A 15701-nucleotide genomic window follows, 5' to 3' on the forward strand; every position below is an offset into this window, starting at 1 on the left:
CTGAGGAACAAAAAGTGTGTGTGTGTGTGTGTGTGTGTGTGTGTGTGTGTGTGTGTATATAGGGGGGTGGAAGGCAGGTCTTTCCTCCAGACAGGGGGATGAGGTTTGACTAATGGCCAGACTTCATCCAAACCACCACTCAGGCCCCTCTGAGATGGATGGGGAGATCTTATGAACTATGTGTCCTTACCAGAGTCTGTTTACCAGCCCAGAGGGCCCCCCTCCCCTCCAAAGCGCCAAACAATATAGCTGCAGTTGTTGTCTCCTTCGGGGACTCAGAGCAGACTCAGAGCAGACGTCTGGGTCAGTCAAGCTGGGTTTCATTCTTGTCACAATGACAGTCGTGTCAGTTCCCAGTTCTGTGTCAGTTATCCCAGAGGAAACCTGTCACCACTTGATAGCTCATTTGAAAGCAACCCTCTGACAAGTGAGCACTGAAATGAAAAGGCATGATAACTACTAGTATAACTTGTTTTTATTAGGGGCAAGTGTCATGGCATCTTAGCTTATTAGCGTGTAATTAGATCTCTATGCCCGCAGAGCTACATGGTAACTGATCCTTTGATGGAGTGCAGTTCACATGGAGAGCGGTTGTGTAAACAGGCCTCATCACTGTTCCTGGCCACTCCTAGCACTGTACTCTCCACAATATCATCAACACAAGAAAGACACGTAGAAAATTCATAGCCTGCCTCACATCCCTACATCTCCCCTGCAGCGCTCTACAATAAGTCAACCACAGAGAGCTAGCAGTGCCGTTTTTGAACTGTGACCCACAAAAATCTGACTCATATTGTCTCTCCCTCCCTGAGTTTGGCCCTGACTCGGGTATTCATAGTCTCGGCAGGCCCAGTCATCTCCTGAGGTAAGTGGGGCTTCCTTCCTAGAATTCATGGGTTCATCTCTTGTTTTTGGGAAGGTGTGAGTATGTCTTCAGATTCAGGTCAGACGGTAAGCTGGCGTGAGTGATACCGCATCAGAGAGGTGGAGAGAAGCAGCGTCACATCCACTGGAAGTCTACGCCCCGGCGTGATAATGCGCGCCTCAGGGGGTGGAAGTAAGCGTATAGGTGGGGACAACAATGGCTGACGGGTGCGGTGGCTGACGGGTGCGGTGGGTGGCGGGGGTGGTGGGTGGTGACGGGACGTCCAGGTTCAGCTGACCAAGCGTCCCCACCTTGGCCAGGCATGTGTTGCACAATCCCGAACGCGGAATTCTACACGTTTGGGAAGTCCCTGGGGGGGGGGGTTGTGTGTGTGTGTGTGTGTGTGTGTGTGTGTGTGTGAGCGTGAGGAGGGGCTGTTGGGGCCAAGCTGCCTAGCGGAAACAGGACTAGACTGTGTGTGCAGTGGACGTGACATGAAGTGACTTGCGTCCGCATCTGACGCAGCTCGTAGTGAGGTCACACTTGCGCCAGACCGCCGGGCTCTCTGTGCTTGTCTCGGGAACTGTGGGAAAAGGCCAGTGAGCATGCCCAGTGTGCTCGGCCAGATCAGACCAGACCAGAACAGACCCACACCTCGGGGGAGAAAAAGCAGATCTCGCTCAGAGTTTCTGCCTGGGGGGGGTAGAAGCACATAAACTCCCATCACATCTGACTCCAAGCTCTACATCAACTTTATGTTTTGCTGTGCCTATACTTGACTGATTATAACTTAAAGTAGGTTAAATCTTTTTTTTTCTTCTCACAAACTCGGTTAGACAATAATTATTTTGTTTCAGAGTTTGTCTGTCTGTGTGTGTGTATGTGTGTTTGTGTATGTGTGTGTGTGTGTGTGTGTGTGTGTGTGTGTGTATGTCTGTGTGCGGGGGCAGAGCAGTATAAAACAATTCACCCATGTTATTTGGCTGGCCTCTCCCGCATTGCTACTGGCAGATTTATGCTGCTGATCCTTGAGTTTAGTGTGAAAGTATTAGATCCATAAATACATGTGAGCGTGGCACAGTATTTACACAGAGTGCATACTGTACGTGCACACAGCCGTGGGTCTGCCTTGACATTGCGCAGGGCCTGGGAATTTGTTGAACAGTTCCCGTCTCTATTACACACACACACGCACAGACACAGCGTATGTGCCCGGACTTGAGCGCTCTTTCCCGTCACCGTCTGTACAGCGCACTCGCACTAGACAAGTAGGATGACGTCCACAAATCCGTCGTTTTTTTCCCGAGCCAGAGGGCCTCTGGAGAGTTGCGCAACCAATGGGCTATTCCTCCAAGACACACATGCGGGCCCAGCGCCATCACTCGGTCACCCCTCTTGTTATTGTTTTTGTTGGGAGCAAAGTGTTCTGGCTCTCTGGGGCGTCACTGTGTGCCTGGCTGCAGTAAGGACTCTGATTAAAAACTGCCACAGTAGCAGCGTCAGCGTCATCGCTTACAGCCTTTAACCAAACGACCAGTAGGATTACTAATGCTGTTGTTTACTTCACACACACTCCAACCTAACTCAAAAGACAAGATGTCCAAATAACAAAAAATACCAGCTCTCCAGCTCTCCTCCATGATGACACTCTTTTTGACTACGTATCTGAAGTGGGATTACTGGTTTTTACATTACAAGTCTCAGTGCTGCGATGAGTTAACATCCTGAGGGATGATGGGAAACGGAATGCTACCATAATGTACACTAAAGCATACAGATTAGATCTGAGGGATTATGGGAAACGAAGTGCTACCATAATGTACACTAAAAACATACAGATTAGACCTAGCATATGGTCTCCATTGTGATGTTTAGCATTTCATCTCTGGAGTCATTGTGTGGATTTGCTGTAGATCTTTTATGTGGTGACCCAAAGGGACCTCTTTAACCTTTGAGCTGTAAACTAATCGACCCTGTCTGCACACAAAGGCTTCGTAAAAGTCTTCAGCTGAGCAAAGTGTTAAAGTGAGAAGATGATGTCAGGAGGACACACTTAAAGCCCTTGTGCCCTGACCTGTAATTTCCTGCTCTGGCCGGCTCTGTGGCCTGTCAGCCACGACGAGGGGGCCCGTGGGGGGGGGGGGGGGGGGGGGGGAAGAAGACGTCAAGGTGCGTGTTATTGTTTTAACGAGACTGATGTGATCCATCAGGTCATAAACGGCTCAAGAGGATGTTAGCGGCGAGCAGGACGGCGCGTGGAATGTCCTCTGTAACACACACACACACGCAGACACATACACAGACACAGACACAGGCACATTCATAAAAGTAGGCTTTTGAGGTGAGCTTTGATGTGTGACAGCCAGTATCACGGCCGACCCAGATGAGCTCATCCAGAGGCCAGATGAGTGGGAGATTTACGAAGCGCGTCGCTTGCGGGCTGGGGGGGGGGGTATCCATCTTCAGAATCCTGCTCCTTCTGCTTCATTCCATCACCCTCGTCCTGCACCCCCCCCCCCCCCCCCCCCCCCCCCCCCCACACACACACACACTCACACACACCCCCCCCCACACACACACACCCCCCTGGCTGATAACATAGAGGGGCTCCTGTGCTTCGCAGTCATGCGTCAGAGTGCACGCTGTCCATCACAGTCCGAAATATCAGCCGCGATATCATGAAACCCTCGTCAGCAAAGCCGCAGCTGGTGGTCTGGTGACCGCGCATGTGGATATGGAGTACGAAGGAAAGTCAGCGCCTGGCCGATGTATAGACCAGAGACTCTGGAAGAGGGGGGGCGGGGGGGGGGGGGGGGGGGTCCATGCTGGGGGAGAGACTCTGAGGGACTTTCAGACCCACTGCTCCATCCCTCCCAGAACCCCCTACAGAGACTCTGTGTGCTGCCTCAGCAGAAAGGCTGATAACCAACCCCCCCCCCCCACCCTCTCTCACACTCAGGCCCACATCTTCCCTGAACAGGGAGGACAGCAGAGAGAGAGAGAGAGAATAAGAGAGTGAGTAAAGAGAAGAGAAGAGAAGAGGAGAGGAGAGGAGAGGAGAGGAGAGGAGAGAAGAGAAGAGAAGAGAAGAGAAGAGAAGAGAAGAGAAGAGGAAGAGAAGAGAAAGGACTAATGTTTCTGCGCCCTCCTGTCTTCACGCTAATAATGAAGCGGGCGAGTGTTTTCATTAGAGCGCATTCCTCCGCATGCTAGCGCTATCAGGGGCTGGAGAGTGGAGCGCACTGGTCAGAGTGGAGCGCACTGGTCAGCCCCCAGCCTGGGAGAGGGGAGAGGGGAGTGGGCCGAGGGCCGCGTGAGTGAAGACAGACGCCCCAGAGAGCTGGATCCCCAACAGAGACGGACGTGGAGGAGCTGTGGAAGATGGGGAGAGAGAGAGAGGGGGAGACAGGGAGAGAGAGGGAGAGGGAGAGAGGGAGAGAGAGGGAGGGAGAGAGGTAGAGAGAGGTAGAGAGAGAGGTAGAGAGAGAGGGAGGGAGGGAGAGAGAGAGGGAGGAAGAGAGGGAGAGAAAGAGGGATGCCAGGCACATCTTTGATTCCCATGGGAGGTGTGAGTGGGTCCATGGCTACACAGACACAAACAGATGCTGAGTCAGGCATGCACACAGACACACACCCACATACATACTTACACACACACACACACACACTCACAGACACACACACACACACACACTCACAGGCACACACACACTCACAGACACACACACCCTACACACACACACACACTCACAGGCACACACACACTCACAGACACACACACCCTCACAGACACACACACACACACACACTCACAGGCACACACACACACTCACAGACACACACACCCTATACACACACACACTCACAGGCACACACACACTCACAGACACACACACCCTATACACACACAAACATATAGGGGACACAAATTCCCTTTTGAGGAATTAATGTGCTGCAGGTGCACGCGCTGGGGGCTGAGCTGGAGTAATGCACTTGAACTCCTGAGACAAAGAGAGGTGTGGGTGTGTGTGTGTGTGTGTGTGGGGGGGGGGGGGGGTCTTGGATCAGAGACCTGGCAGCTGCTTCTCCTCTCACTCACATAAGCAAGGAGGCCTCAGCAAAAGATGAGGGATTGAGGGAGACGGTTTGTTTTCGTTCTTCTTTCGTGTTTTGTTTGTGTGCATGTGTGTGTGGGAGGGTGTGTGTGTGCATATGTGTGTGGGAGGGTGTGTGTGTGTGTGTATTTGCTCATACCCACCTGTGTCTGTTCATGGCCTCTGCATCATCACCCATCCCTGGGTATCCCTCACACTGCAGTGAGTCAGAGAAGCTTCCGTCCATCTGAGGGGCCACACAGCACCGTTTTGTCGAGTGGTCACTGCATGAGGCCACACAGCACCGTCTTGTCGAGTGGTCACTGCATGAGGCCAAACAGCACCGTCTTGTCGAGTGGTCACTGCTGTGGGGATGGACAACACAGATGTCTCTCAGTCCTGGACCAGAGCGACTGGCTGTTATCAGGCTCATTATATCTGGACTCTCTGCGTCAGCAACACACACACACACACACACACACACAGGCACACACACACACACACACACACCTCCCCTTCAGTAATGAAGCAGCTGGGAGGATTATCTGTCAGCTGGGGCTGGTGTGGAGGAAGCCAGAGCTGGAGGGACGCAGAGCAATCTGTTCCCCAGACACCCAACTTTCAAAGCCCCACTCAGAGCAGCACACAGAGGTGAGGTGACAAACCCCGAGGGAGGGGGGGGGGGGGCAGCATCTGGACTAAGAGAGAAGAAACCAGCTAAACATGTCTGTGGTCGGTCACATGATCACATGATTCACCCTTGGCTGTTAGTGCTTTTTACCTTGATGTTCCAGCCACTTCTGCATTCGGTGACGTGACGTCACACTTGAAACATGTTGATGATGATTTATGACGGACTGATAGTTAGCTTAACGCATATCCTCGGCCTTTGATTACTGCGCACTTATGGAGCAGATGTGACCTTTCGAGGAGGCATCTGGTGTCTCCTAATGCAGCCCTGACTCCTCTAAAGGCCTTTAATGACCTCCGCAGGACCCCATCCCTCAACCTCCGACAGGGGTGACGGCCTCTCTACTGTTGTTTTCAGATTATATTAGCACTCTCACAGATGCATTTCATTTCCTGATGTTTTCAATAAATAGCCAGAAAGAAACAATTACGAGACGTAATGTGTAATGAGGGGAGAACTGGATAAAGATCTACAATTTAACGTGTATCTGAATATTTTCTTTCATGAGAGCATTGCAGTTAAATATTGAATGATAGTACATGTAGTCGATAATTTCAGCCAGAATAATCAAAGAAATGAAGTCTAGTATTGTGTTCCAATCTTGAACTTCAGCCAAGTGAATGACTGTATCCCATCCACTGAACATTCATCTATGATGTCTGAGCAAACTTGACTGAGTTACATGTTGCCATGACTGCTGCCTTTAATCTTCATCAAACTGAAAATGAAAAACAAACAAAATCCATACTGTTGTTAGCCTGAGTCTGTCCCCACTCTCACATCAATGCGCCTCCTCAGGGTAGTGAGAGACACGTACTGGGACACAAAGAGATAACAGAAAAACACGAGGCGGAAAAAAGTATGTATACTGTCCAGAACCTGTTAGATAAACCTCCTAAATGAATGTTTACATCCCATCCCTTCCTAAGCGTACACGTTTCTGTACATCCAAGAGCTATACATCCTGAAGTCCAGCACTCTTATGCTGTGTTTACGGAACACTAGTGTCCTCCTTCCTCTGGACCACATGGCGCTAAGACACTTCTCACTTCTCACTTCTGACCACGGCGCTAAGACACTTCTCACTTCTGACCACGGCCAGCACACAGCGCTAAGACACTACTCACTTCTTGCTTCTGACCACGGCCAGCACACACAGTTGTCCAGCACATCTAGAGGAGCTCACGTGTCGGCGGTTCAGAGATACCTCTTGTCCTGTACTGATGGTGGTGGTGAGGAAAGGTCAGAGCTGGTGAGGCCCAAGCTTGTCCTCCTGCTGCAAGGCTTCATTTTGCACGTGTTGAAGGATGCAGAGCAGGCTGAGTAGAGCAGGTCTCTGTCTGGACGCACGCACGCTTGCCCACTCCACACACACTTGCCCACCACACACACTTGCCCACTCCACACACACACACACTTGCCCACTCCACACACACTTGCCCACTCCACACACTCCACACACGCTTGCCCACTCCACACACACTTGCCCACTCCACACACACTTGCCCACTCCACACACACACACGCTTGCCTACTCCACACACGCTTGCCCACTCCACACACGCTTGCCCACTCCACACACACTTGCCCACTCCACACACACTTGCCTACTCCACACACGCTTGCCTACTCAACACACGCTTGCCCACTCCACACACGCTTGCCCACTCCACACACTCCACACACGCTTGCCCACTCCACACACGCTTGCCTACTCCACACACGCTTGCCTACTCCACACACGCTTGCCCACTCCACACACGCTTGCCCACTCCACACACGCTTGCCTACTCCACACACGCTTGCCCACTCCACACACGCTTGCCTACTCCACACACGCTTGCCCACTCCACACACGCTTGCCTACTCCACACACACTTGCCCACTCCACACACGCTTGCCTACTCCACACACGCTTGCCCACTCCACACACACTTGCCCACTCCACACACGCTTGCCCACTCCACACACGCTTGCCCACTCCACACACGCTTGCCTACTCCACACACGCTTGCCCACTCCACACACGCTTGCCTACTCCACACACTCCACACACGCTTGCCCACTCCACACACGCTTGCCCACTCCACACACTCCACACACACTTGCCCACTCCACACACACTTGCCCACTCCACACACACTCCACCCCCCCCGCCCCCCCCCCCCCCCGGTCTGTCAGAGGGACCCCGTTCCGTTCCGTCTCCCGCGGGGTCTGCATGTGCGTTTCTCGCCATTATTGCGCTGCCACGGAATGTAAAATAATAATAGTGCAGTGAAGGAAAATAATGAGAGAGCTTGATCGGAAGTGAGTAACCCCCCCCCCCCCCTCCCCACCACCACCCCCCCTTACACACACACACACACACACTCCCCCCCTTTCCTCCCTGCTCGGGCTAATCCAGGTGCTGACGGAGAGCTGATTTCTTTGTGCTGGGGTTTTACAGGACGTGTTTCTGAAACTCCCTCTCAGATGGGAAAGATCGGATGCACCATGGGAGGCTCACTTCCCGCTTTTCCCACACCACCAGTCGCTCTGTGTGTGTGTACTGTATGTGTGTGTGTGTGTGTGTTTGTGAGTGAAAGTGTATGCACTGTGTGTGTGTGTGTGTGTGTGTGTGTGTGAGTAAAAGTGTATGCACCTTGTGTGTGTGTGTGTGTGTGTTTCTGTAGAACACACCTTATGTATGTGTCTGTGTATGTGCTGTTCTCCTCTTGAGTGCAGTATTTGTATTATGTTTCTGTGTGTAAGTGTATGTTCGTTGTTTGTTATGCAGCATAAACTAACAAGCGACAACCACAAGCAGCCATGTGTATTCTACTCCCTCGTCTGAGCCCGACGCCACTGGTGCAGGTTGCCTTGATCAGGTCCCCTGTGACGGGTCGCATTGAGCCGTGCTGTGAAGCCCTCCTGTGTTGGGTTTCTTTGGTGCTTTCCCATGCTAAACAGCCTGCGCTGAGGGACCCTTCCAGACAGCAGTTTTATCTGTGTCAGCAGAACGGCTTTCGTCACTCTGTTTGTGTATGAGAATCAAGGCCTTGTTTGTGTGTGTGTGCGTGTGTGTCTGTCTGTGAGCAAATTGTCTTGTCTGTGTTTGTGTGTGGGTGTGTGCCTGTGCTATAGGTTGAGTGAGAGTGTGTTTGTTTGTGTGCTTGTGTGTGTGTGTGAGAGAGAGAGAGAGAGAGCAAATTGTCTTGTCTGTGTTTGTGTGTAGGTGTGTGACTATGCTATAGGGTGTGTTTGTGTGTGTGTGTGTGTGTGTGTTTGTTTGTGTGTCTGTGTGTGTGAGACTGTGTATTTGTGTGGGAGCCTGTGTGAGCGTCCGCTGAGTCTGCACTCATGTTTGTGGCTTACCTCCCTGCTGGTTTATAAGGCTTTGATGCTGTGGATGGGGAATGAGAGTGCACTTTGGTTAAACAGGCCCCTTTTTTCATCCTTTTTTTAGTCCCCCCCCCCCCCCCCCCCCCACATCCTCTGCACCAGACACAGCTGGACTGTGAGCTCATCCCTAAGAGATGGTTCTGCGCCAGACAACACCACATTCTTTCTTACAGTCTATAAAAAAAACACACTAACACCCCTTCTTCATTTTCACTGCTAACTCCAAAAAAGCAACAAAAAAAAACCAAGCCCATCAGCACTTGATAAGTCGACTTTATAAGACGTCTTTGAAATACAAGATATGTGGGATATGACATTGAGCCTTCAGTGTGGTAGTGTGGCTTGCCCATAGCTCTGGGTCGACACTGGGCCAAGTGTTTGAGACGAGCGTGTAATTGCCATAATAGTTTACACGCCGGGGTCACAGCGGCCACCCTTATATAAGTCGTCCAACAACAGCGCTCTTTGATTAACATACACAGACCGAAACAAGCAGCAGATTGATAGTGGCCGACCGCCGACCGCTCTACGGACCACAGTACAGTAATGTGATTTAAGACCTGCAGTCGATCTCAGCCAGGCCAGAGGCCTGCCCTCATATCTGCACTGTTCTACCAGTGGTCTATGAAGAACTCACAGGTGTGTATTTAGCGCCTGTTTGCACCGACGGCGGCTATTTTTATATTGAAGTCCTACAAAGTTCAGCGTTCACAGCGCTCAGCGCCCTCGGAGGCAAAAAGCCCTTGGCGCTGACCGTTTACTTTCAAGAGCGCTGAAAGTTGAAATCTTTTAGAACAGCGCTGGCCTCGTCAACATCACTTCTCTCTCGACGACCAATCAAAACTTTGTAACCTATCAACAAAAAACACTTGTCAAAGAGCTCTGAAAATGAGGTTGAGGGCGCTGTCAACACAAAAAACGCGAAAGCCCCCCCCCCAAAAAAAATTAAATAAATAAAAAAATAAAAAAATACACCAAATAAGGAAGGCCTATATATATAAATTGGGAAAATAAAGATGTAGATTTTGGTAGTTTGGTCTTTTCATGTAGCCTTGGCAACTAGCCATCTAGTAGCCTACAGGCCTGAATAATATGCTCGTGAATTCACACTTGTTAAACTCATCTCAACATGTCTTTTGCAATCATTTAACCCGGTATGGGTAATGCTAAAGTCACTGTTACAAACAGTGTAGCGTGCAAGACTGGCCTATCATTACTTTTTACTCTTATGAGACAAGGGTACACTTTGAAATGTGTCTTACATTTTCCTTTTTTTGGGGCACTGACATGACGCTCCTTTTGCTAGATACACTGAACTGATTCGGTTCGGACACACGCACCACCCCTCGCTCTCTCCCTGTCGTGTACGCGCTACACTCAGATGCTCACGTGATTTGAAGTCTCGGTCTCGCGTGCGCGCTCTTGCTCACTTGCTCTAGATTCCGGGAGATATGCGGGAGACTCCCGGAGCTTCTGGGAGACTTGGGATGTCTGAGATTAGCTTATTACCATAGATTAACTTATTAGCATAGATAGCTTATTAGTCAATATGCTGGTCCCCTGGTCACAATCAGTTGAAAACTCCTGATATATTAGAGTAGACACCCTGAAAGTGTCTGAGAGAGAGAGAAATAAAAGAGGGAGGGAGAGATAGAAAGAAAGAGCGATAGGAAAACACTGGCACAGCTCGCGTGAAAGCAACATGAGTGTACTACTCTGGTGCGCTCTTAAAACCTGCTCAATTACTCCACAAAGTCCCGCTCCAATACCGACAACAAAGACTTATTTTGAAGTGAATGCACAGGCCTCGCCAAAGCACAGCCGCTCGGCCTTGAACTGTTCCACAGGCCCGGTGTGGGAGGACTGTGCCCCACCTCAGAGAGAGGCCCAGCCTTGCTGCAGTAGACGCACTTTCACACAATGCAGCGCGAAACCCGGAAGGGGCAGGAAGGAAGAATTAATAATGCGTCCGTCATAGAAAACGCAGACGCAAGGGCTCGTATCTTTGGCCGAATACATCCGTTTATTCAATCAACTGCTGCTTAATACATGGGATGTCAGAGTGTATGTGTGTGTGTGTGTGTGTGTGTGTGTATACATACTGTATGTGTTTTTTTACTTTCTTATGGCCCACCAACCAAGCCCAAATGCTTTAAACATGTGAAAGCACTCTGCAAATTAAACAACACTTATTCAATACCCTTTATGACCCTGTATCGGGCCGTTGGGGTTGGGGTTGGGGTACAGGAAGTGAGCTTGGGGTGCAACTGAGGCTCATGTCTGGGATAGTTTAAGGTGTGTGTGTGTGTGTGTGTGTTGTGTGTGTGTGTGTCTGTGTGTGTGTGTGTGTGTGTGTGTGTGTGTGTGTGTGTGTGTGTGCATGCGTGTGTGTCTGCGTTGCATTCTGGTGATCATGGAGATTTCTTGAGGTTTTGGGCCTCCTTGGTGTTGATGTGTTTTTGTCCTTGTCTGAGACAGGGAGCCAGGGCTGTGGTCATGCTGTTGGACTTAAAAGGATGTGCATAATTTAACTCTTAATTTCCAAATTCAGTACAGAGGACCAAAGCTGAGAGAAACCCAATGAGGTCCTTTTCTGAGGTCTGCTATGATTTGCACTGACTCTTGAGTTGGAAAGCCATGACACATGAACCCCAATCACTTGTTTTTTTTCTGTTTTGTTTTTTAATACTTTTGTATCTGTCTCTGTCTCTGGAAATAGGATAGTTGTCAGGAGAAGCATCTCAAACATGCATTGAATTAATGTGTGGTGGCATCACTGGATAATTATCTCAAGAGCAGTGGTGATATGCTATGATTTGGGTTGGTTTGCCACAGTTCTGTAAGGCTTTGAACTCATGACATCCGAGACATGCCATAGCTGTAAACCAAAAACAGCCCGATGGTGACACCTCATAGATCCGAGTTTATATTCTACATGGCAAAAATGTGAAAAAGGCATCTCATTCATCATGGATTGATTCCAGGATCTCTGAGCACACGCCAGTTGTAAGAGACAAAAATGTTTATTGTGAAAAGTTGCATAGTGAACTGTCTTTGTTAACGGGAATGACTTACCAAAACCATTTGTTTGTCAAACTCTTGGAATTTCTGGACAGTGTTACAATTGTCTCTGCCTGTAGAGCCATGGTGTTTGTTTACGAGGCCTCCTCCTTAAGAGAACACACAAACACACTTATTTTAGAGCATATCTGACCTGAGGATCTGAGACACCATGTATAATTAAAGGCTGGGTTTGCAACACAAACAATCAAAGTACCTCCAATCTCTCTCTCTCTCTCTCTCTCTCTCTCTCTCCCTCGCTCTCTCTCTCTCTCCACTCCCCATTGTCTAGTGACAGTGTTTGAGAGGATTTTTACTGTCACCGCTGCCGTTTAGATAAACCATCCTTTGTCTCTATGGGATCAGATCACAGCAGTGTAACCTGTTGCTTCACCCATTGTTTCTAAAGAATCTTGGCTTCTACAGTATAATCAACCCCAGTTTAGTCTTAACTTCTCAATTCAATTTCAATTCAAGAAAGCTTTATTGGCATGAACGTTTCAATAACATTATTGCCAAAGCTCCATTACATGTACACAAAAATATAAATAAAATAATGTTTAACAGAACTGTAAATTAAGTAAGACATAAAAGTTAAGCGACAATTCTTCTCTCTCTCTCTCTCCCTCTTCTCTTCTCTCTCTCCCTCTCTCTTTCTTCTCTCTCTCTTCTCTTCTCTCTCTCCCTTTTCTCTCTCTCCCTCTTCTCTTCTCTCTCTCTCCCTCTTCTCTTCTCTTACTCCCTCTTCTCTCTCTCTTTCTTCTCTCTCTCTTCTCTTCTCTCTCTCCCTCTTCTCTTCTCTTACTCTCTCTCTCTCTCTCTCTCCCTCTTGTGCTGTGTACTCCCAGTCTCTTGCCCTAGTTTAGTTCTCTGCTGAGAAAGGCTGAGAACGACTCCAGAGGGAAATGTCCACATGTTGGATGAGACGAGAGACTCAAACAGGTGGCCAAACCAGCGGTCAAGTTCAACCGTCTGCAGACAGACTACAAACATGATACACGAACATGACCAAGGGCAAGCTTCATAAATCAGCTGGCAGATATATTTTTAGTATATTTACAATTTACACAGAAGCGTATTTAGTCTACAGTCTACAAGTCTACAAAAAGATAAGACTCAACTTGATAATAAATACTGGCTTTGAACGGAAGGATTACAGTAAAAGTTTGCTTTTTGGACTCATGAATGTATACAGCAGGTAAACAGGAACATTAGCTGGACAGGCAGATTTGACACTCACATCCTGTATTTACAATCTAGGCTAATTTCCTGACCAAAAAATAAGAAAAAAAAGCTTGAATTCAACTATTGGTGGTTGGACATTAAGATGTTTGTATTGAATTTCCTCAGCACCTCCTGAATGTACCGACAGACCATAATTCCTGAGCTCAGCATGATGTCTCTAGGCATTAGTCCAACGCTGATAGGTTCCTTTTCCCATGATTCTGAGACTGAAATATAAAGGGCGGTCACCTCAATATTTACAAGGACTCTGTTGCCCCCCACCCCAGATCCATCTTCCTCCTTTCCCTCCGTTGCTGGAGACCGGACAGAGCCTCTGTGTTGTCCTTGTGTCATCCACTCCGTCCACTTCCTGTGAAGAGCGACGCAGACACGGAGGCTCAGGCGCAGGGGCGTCCATGGCCCAGGGAGGTGAGGAAGTCCCATGGCCTCGTGGGACCTCATCATATTGGGATCTAGGGGGCATCTCTGGCCTGTAGTCCCACGGCCGCCCGCGTTATCGCCAGCGTCCATCTGCACGGCCCGAACAAAGTGCTCTCGACTGTCCTCGAGATAATTGGGTGGGCTAGAGACCGACGCACACGGAAGTGCGTATTCCTGTTTGAAGAGATACTGCCAGAGCTGGGTGGTAAAAGCCTCATCCCAGACTCTGCTGTGTGCCAGCGTTTTAATGGGACGCTCGAGAGAGATGCCCAGTCAATGGATGCCACCTCTCCCCTGGCATTCTACACAGTCTGCTTGAGTGTGGTCTGCCATTTTGTTTTCCCTCCTGTTTCACATTCCTCATTCCTCATCTCTCGGCAGATGCATTCCAAGCAATTCCATGTGATTAAGGAGGAGATGAGGCAACTGCCAAGCTTGGTTTCCGCTTTCAAAAAATTGTTTGAGAGTTTTCAATCAACTGCATACTAGCTGTGCTCACAAACAGCTCTGGCTGACGCGAGAGGAGAATTTGATCTACCGCAGTCTCGCATGCAGAGCAGTAGAACACCAGTGCCAGGTGAGATTGGGCCCGGGCGGACGATCGGGTGACAACACAAGGCAGTATCAAGGAGTTCATCTCATCAGGAATGCCAGTTTTAAAACAGCAGGAATGAGCCAGCAAGGAGCCATAAGAAAAATGACACTTATTGTGAACAAGCAAATAAAAAACATTAGAGGTGGTTCAGATCGGCGTCACTTACACAAGACAGTGTTAAAGGAGAGGAGGTACAGACACAAGACAGTGTTAAAGGCACACTATGCAGGTTTTTTAGCTTAATATGCAAGTTTTTTAGCTTCATTGACCTTCATTTACCAGCTTCATTGGAATGGTTATATGACTTTTTTCAGGTTGAATGGTGGCCGTCTCGCTTCCCCCTAGCACCTGTGAGCGGAAAAACCACCCTTGCAACTGTGGGCCGGCGGGCCGACGGCCTCAGTATCAGGTATAACGAGTGTAACGAATTGCTTTACTGCATTCAAATACACATACACGCCAGGCACCGGCTAGAAAAAGGTAGCGATGGAGTTTCTCAGCCATTCGTCATGACAGAGCAAGCGAAAAATAAGCAAAAACCGAAAAAAAAAAAACAGTAAGGAAATTGCCAATACTGCATAGTTTACCTTTAAAGGAGTAGAGGTACAGACACAAGACAGTGTTAAAGGAGTGGAGGTACAGACACAAGACAGTGTTAAAGGAGAGGAGATACAGACACAAGACAGTGTTAAAGGAGAGGAGGTACAGACACAAGACAGTGTTAAAGGAGAGGAGATACAGACACAAGACAGTGTTAAAGGAGAGGAGGTACAGACACAAGACAGTGTTAAAGGAGAGGAGGTACTGGAATGCCAAGAGGTCTGTGCCCACAAACGCTACGCATGTATGTGTATAGCATTACTGAACTCCCAGTGGTGTGTAAGGGAGAACTGACCAGCTGGTCGGCCTGACACATACCTAAGCAGTTGTGCAATACCAACACCACCTCACTATCTTAATTGCTCTGATGTTTGCAGTGAGGGTGATGAATGACATATCATGAGTGGCAATCGTTTCAAGTCAAAAACATAATATTCTAAGGGCTGGGCTCTCACTGTGTTTGTGTGTGTGTGTGTGGGGGGGGGGGGGGTGGTATGCTCGATGGATTGCTGAGTGATTCAGTAATTCAATTCCACCAGGCAGACGTGGGGCCGAGTGGACCTCTTAGAGCAGGAGGCCTCTGTTGTCATAACACAGAGAGAGAAAGAGAGTTAACGGGCCGGTCCATATGGCGTCGCACATGTTCGCAGTGATGACCTCATCGCACATGCTGGACTAGGCACTTTCTGAGCAGTATCTCTGTTGAGGCCTACAAGGAGACCGATATGTAAACACACACACACACACACA

The 15701-nt window shown here is 49.2% G+C and overlaps 1 long non-coding RNA gene across 2 annotated transcripts in view; it reads right to left on the reverse strand.

The window, feature by feature from the left end:
• Positions 1-457: 457 nt before the first annotated feature.
• Positions 458-15701, reverse strand: part of LOC121707610 — a 38849-nt gene continuing 23605 nt past the window's right edge. For both annotated transcript variants that reach the window (XR_006031351.1, XR_006031352.1), the window contains 3 exons: positions 12107-12201; positions 5124-5324; positions 458-4237 (listed from right to left, as the gene is read on the reverse strand). This is a non-coding gene — a long non-coding RNA (uncharacterized LOC121707610). The remainder of the gene's footprint in view (positions 4238-5123; positions 5325-12106; positions 12202-15701) is intronic.

Source organism: Alosa sapidissima, chromosome 4 (assembly GCF_018492685.1).
Source record: "Alosa sapidissima isolate fAloSap1 chromosome 4, fAloSap1.pri, whole genome shotgun sequence".
NCBI classification, from domain to species: domain Eukaryota; kingdom Metazoa; phylum Chordata; class Actinopteri; order Clupeiformes; family Clupeidae; genus Alosa; species Alosa sapidissima.